This window comes from Helianthus annuus, chromosome 11, assembly GCF_002127325.2.
Source record: "Helianthus annuus cultivar XRQ/B chromosome 11, HanXRQr2.0-SUNRISE, whole genome shotgun sequence".
NCBI classification, from domain to species: Eukaryota; Viridiplantae; Streptophyta; class Magnoliopsida; order Asterales; family Asteraceae; genus Helianthus; species Helianthus annuus.
The window spans coordinates 4,318,083-4,323,639 of NC_035443.2; the positions used below are offsets into that span (position 1 = coordinate 4,318,083).

General features: G+C 34.0%; 1 long non-coding RNA gene across 3 annotated transcripts; it reads right to left on the reverse strand.

Moving 5' to 3' along the window:
• LOC110889229 lies at nucleotides 1-2,731 on the reverse strand. Of its 3 annotated transcripts, none has more exons than XR_004871903.1 (6): nucleotides 2,587-2,731; nucleotides 2,071-2,249; nucleotides 1,605-1,866; nucleotides 753-1,450; nucleotides 579-649; nucleotides 1-335 (listed from the first exon to the last, which is right to left on the reverse strand). It is a non-coding gene; the product is annotated as an uncharacterized LOC110889229 (long non-coding RNA). The 3 variants fall into 3 exon arrangements; XR_002563466.2 differs by having other exon boundaries at nucleotides 1-408; XR_002563467.2 differs by having other exon boundaries at nucleotides 1-408; nucleotides 1,605-1,913.
• Nucleotides 2,732-5,557: the final 2,826 nt, after the last annotated feature.

Sequence of the window (5,557 nt, forward strand, 5' to 3'; positions counted from 1 at the left end):
ATTATCAAACATATCAAGCCCAAATTGTATCATAATGGTCTTATACTTACATAAACTTTTTACAATCAATTTACATCGTTTTACAACCTCTTACAAATAATAAAAACACTTTAGATAACTGTTCACCCATTCCCTTTTTAACTAAATAAATAAATAAATATTTTGATTTAACCCATTTGACGCATTGGATAGAACATAAATGAACCTTGAGATAGTTTAGATCAAGGGCAATAGCTAGGCTGCAATTTGCAATGCCATCTATGATTTAACCCAAAGCTTTGTACGATGCAGTGCGATTGCAAAAGTATATTGATGCAAATGGAGGAGATTCAAAGCTGCAAGATAAAGGAGCAGTATAATGTTCTACTGCTTTTGAATGCTTTCCAAATTTATATGCTTCATTTCTTGCTGTCAACACACAAATATAGATAGATAGATAGATCAAACTGTGACACCGCCATACACAACTTATGCTACATCTATTTTATAAGTCGAGTGCCAAATTGACATTGGTGGTCAAATGGGTCTCTTTTGGCACTTAAGGCAAAATAAAAAGAGCCAGTTGCATGCTTACGTACCTATATGAGATAAAAGCTCACGTATTGCATCAGCTCAAGGTATTGTTGATTCATGGGTTGTATTTCCTTCACTGGAAATCAATGGCACAAAAATTTAAACCATTATTTTGTCTGCATGACATCCATTGGAGACATGTATGGGAGCAGAAAATAAGACAAAATGAAGAAGGCTACCTTTTTGTAACATGGTATGAATTCTCTTGTTTTTGTATGAACTCTAGATCGCCTCATCTAGCCTTCGTAAATAAAAGTAGGATTTAATGATAATATGTGATCTCCATGGCCTAGAAGAAGAACTTGTGGATGTATCTGCTTTATCAGCTGTAAGAGTCTAAATCACCACTTCATACCTCCTCAACTACAAAATCAGATAGAAACTCAAATAAAACATTACAGATTGGCTAAAAACATCATATTTTTTCGAGAGCTTATGCTTCACCACTAACTGTACATTATATAGAGCCCTATATTCTTCCAAACTACCTTAGTGACAACATCAAATCAGAAATTATAATATTTGGTTCCCAAAAAGGAGTCAAATGTTGACCAGTGAGTGTAGTATTGTACTATCTAAACTCAAATGCGGGTGATTTTTTAAAAAACAGCCTGTGTACACTGAGGTTGTATTCAAATGCCTCTAGAAAATGTTGAAAATCTTATCACATTTGCTGCTAAAAATAGCTTAGGCGACATCTAAAACTTGTAAAAAAGTGTTGTATATATAACATCATTTGCACTGCCAACAGATGATAATACAACATTCAAATCGTTTCTTCTTCCTGATGCCATTTGTTCTATCTTGAGTGACAAATTTCTAGCCTGAAGGCCACATTTTGTCATGGCAACCAAATCCTAGCTCTCGACCCTGTTACCTGTAAATAAGCAATAAGATTATACAACAAACAAAATTTGCTTCTTGTTTGAAAGAAAACATGTGATTTTAACTAACAACATATCAACTCCTAACATAGCTCTCCGTGGTGTTTCTAAAAGATACATCAAGGGATTCACTGCTAGAAACCTTACCACAAGAGGTAACTGGGATGAACATTGAGGGTATATTGGTTGTGCGGCCTGCGCCTGCACAAGTTCTACCAAGATTCATTAACCCTGCTTCAGGAAGGGCTAGAGAAGGTTTTCAACTAAACTCTTCCCCTAAGGGGTATTGTTTATTGGTGAGGAAGATACAGAAGAGGTTGAACCATCCAAAATGCCCTTCACAGAACTGGAAGCTACACACATTAGCCGATATTAATGTGTTCTTAGGGCCCACATCAATAACTTGCTCCTAGTCAAATCAGAATACATACCAGCTATTAGTGAAATCCAATCCAACTACAAAAGTCAAACCAGAACCTTTATTAAAGAAAACAGTAACCTAAAAAGTGTTCATCAATCATCATAATGCATAAGTCATATCTCAACTGCAATAGATCTACTATATTTGGTAATTGCAATTGAATTAACAATGCTCTAATTACAACTTCAATACCTGTGAAATCTTGTGATGATTGGCTAGGCGAGAATGGCATTGAGCACCCTAGAAAAAACCATAAAAATCATATAGTAAAACACAAAGTCGTATAAACATTACCTTCAAGCCTTGTTGGATATGCTCAAGTCCTGATCCGTGCTCTGTTCGTAATCTCCATGAATTAGGTTTTCAACCTCCTATTTACAAAACATGAAACAATTTCAACGAATTCTTAACAAATCAAGTCAAACAACACGTGCAACGATTAATGCACGCTGATTTGTTCAACCACTAAAAAAATAAGGGCTCGATCGAACGATAAATTTGGGTGTGTGTACTCTCACCGACCGAGAGAGAGAACCAAGGAATTAGAGAAGGTATGTTTGAATTTTTATATCGGATTAGGGTTACTGCATGTTTGAATGAGGTATGGGAGATTTAAAAGCATTATTAGTTGTACTATATGATATGATGGTGGTGGGGTTTCGATCGGTAGAGGAGTCTTGGAGAGAGAGAGAAGAGTAGAAAACATACCAGATGGCTATAGTGAATGACCGGAGGTGTCGAGAGAAAAAGATGATGGAGGGGGATTTAGGAGGCGCGGGTCTTGAGGGGATGAAATGTCGGGGGTTTAAGTTGAGATAAGAAAGGTTTTGAATTTTGAATTTGAGATAGGAATAATCGGAATTTTGAATTTTGAATTTTGAGGGGATGAAATGTCGGGGGTTTAATTGGAAATTTTGTTAAAAAAATGTATTGTTTATGATGGGTACGATTACTATATGTGTATGCAAAAAGTTGAATGAAAAAAAAAAAAAAAAAAAAAAAACTGTTACAGATGATAAAAAGTAATTGACCAATGTCAAATTCAAACTATATAATTATACATAAAAATACATTTTTTTTTTGAAAATTTCTCAAATATAACTTACAAAAAAAAGAAATAAACATGTCTGTGGATACGTAATGTTACTGTTTTGTAGTAGACACTTCTATCACTGTTTGGACGACCATGTTAGTTTTTATTTTCTTCTTTAATCACTTGTATACTAAAGCATCATTAACTTGTACCTTTTAATTCGTGCGTCGATATTGAACAAGATAACTACCGAAACGTCGACAAAAATATGTAGGTCGTCATGTTGTCTTTGGATTTTTTTTAAACATTATAGTTTATAAGATATGTCAAAAATACGTAAAAAAATTATAAGTTGTGGAGGGGGAAAAGTCTAACTAATTATCTTTAATTTTGTTAAAAATCAGGGATTTAAGTGTAATAAGTTGAGGGACTAAAAAATAATTATGGTTTAAAAGACCACTTTACCCTCATTTTAGGGGTTTATTTATAAATAAGGGGGGAAGAAGTTCTTAACTTTTGGAAATCCCTCCCTCATGCATTATAATATAGTATAGATATAAATAAATTAATTTACAACTACATTTAGAGAATAAAAAGATTATTTCAGGATCGAACACCTGACCTCTTCGTTAAATGTGAATGCAGCAACCACCAAAGCAAAATTTCATTTTGGTTAGAATTACGTGAACGAATATTATATATAGAAAAAAGGCGGTGGCTGTGATTTGACAGCCACCGACCTTCTATTTTAAGGTTATACTAGGATTTTGACCTGTGTCGCGCGTTGCGGCGGCTATGTCGCGTTATTGAATTCGTTTCACCCGGCACAATGATTTTATTAACGTGTAGTGTGTGCACGTAACATTACGCGTTTTTATCTTGTTACACACGTTACTTTGTGACATTAACGGCATTAGACATAGATAAAAAATAGTGTCTCGGACGTTGCAGTGTAGTCGTAAAAGTAATTTCGACATTAACCTAGTTAAGCACGTTGCGGTGTAAAGTTGTAAAAGTAATTTAAACTTGTTGATGTTGGCTCAGTTTGTTACGCTACGCGACTTGTAAGTTACCGATACGGTATCACCAATCGCTAGCTGTAACAACCGAAAGGAAAAACCCACAAAATAAAATTGTAATATACCAAAAATGAAATATTATTCGTTAATATATATATATATTATATATATCAAAAATAGAAGTCAATGAATAGTAACCTTAATATTATAATATTATATATAGTTTTTTTATACTTCAATTATTCTAATGTTATAATAATATTTATTATCTTTACTTTTTAATTTTAATACATTTTCATTTTTTTCTTAACTTTAATGATTTTTTTATCACTGGTTGAGATAAGCTTGGTATCAACCAGTATCGAACCGGTATTGGTATCGAAAATACCCATACGATCGGTAGATGAAGGTAAAAACCGGCACCAGCCTGGTACAGAAAACGCCAAAACTCGGAACCGAATTAACATTTAAAATCTTTTAATTTGAGAAATTCGGTACTGCTACCTATACTATTTGCGCATTTCTGATCACGGGTATTGTACGAACAACAACGGTATCATACAATTTTTTTGTTAATTTTTTTCAACTTTTAATGATTTCTTTTTTTTAGTTTCAGGGGTAGGATAAGCTCGGTGCCAATCGATACCGAACCGGTACTGGTACCGAAGATACCAATTACGGTACCAGTATATGAAGGTAAAAACCGGTAGCGAACCGGTACAAGTAAAGCCAAAAGTCGGTAACAAATTGATACTTAAAATCTTTCGGTTCAGGAAATTCGGTACCGGTACCCAGTACATTTGCCCATCTCTGACCACGGTTTCATACGAACAACATCATTACCATATAACTTTTTGGTTGATTTTCTTTTCGTGATTTTTTGTATATTTTCTTTTTATTCTTGTCAGGGGTTTCGTGCGCAACGCGCTCGTAGTTATTCTAAAACACATGTAAACACAGACTAAATAACAAAAGAAGTTCGCCGCAACACGGCGACGTCATAAACCGAGTTAACTTAAAAAAACTAAATAATTTTTTTCATATGAAAGAATATATTGATTTAGCAATTAAAAAGGTTGTGTGAATTTAAATACTTGATTAATTTTGATGAAAAGATAAAGAATACTTAATTCTAGTTTAAAAACAATGATTAAATAATGATAAAATAGTAAGTTAAATAATATATATTGGTTTTAATGAATCATATGTAATTGATCCACCAATGTGATATTTTTGGCTGGATGCTGGCATTGCAATCTCAAAGAAAAAAAAATAAGTTGGGAGGGAATCGAACCCTGTACTCTCTCGTTGCAATTCATACATACAAACCACGAGACCAAGTTGAAGGTTTTAGTTTCTTGTATGGCAGACATTTTATATATATAGAATATGGCGGTGGCTGTGATGTGACAGCCACCGACCATTGATTTTAAGAGTATATACAATAAATATGTTACGCGCTTGCGGGCATAGTTGGCCGCACTCATAAGTGGGCTACACTTACACATCTCGGTTACCTTTGATTTGAATTACCCTCATGTTTTACGTAATTAGGAGTGGTAGAGTAGAAACCCTAGAGCCGTTGAAACCCGACGGCAACAATCTTTTTCTTCGTGAATCTTTTCCC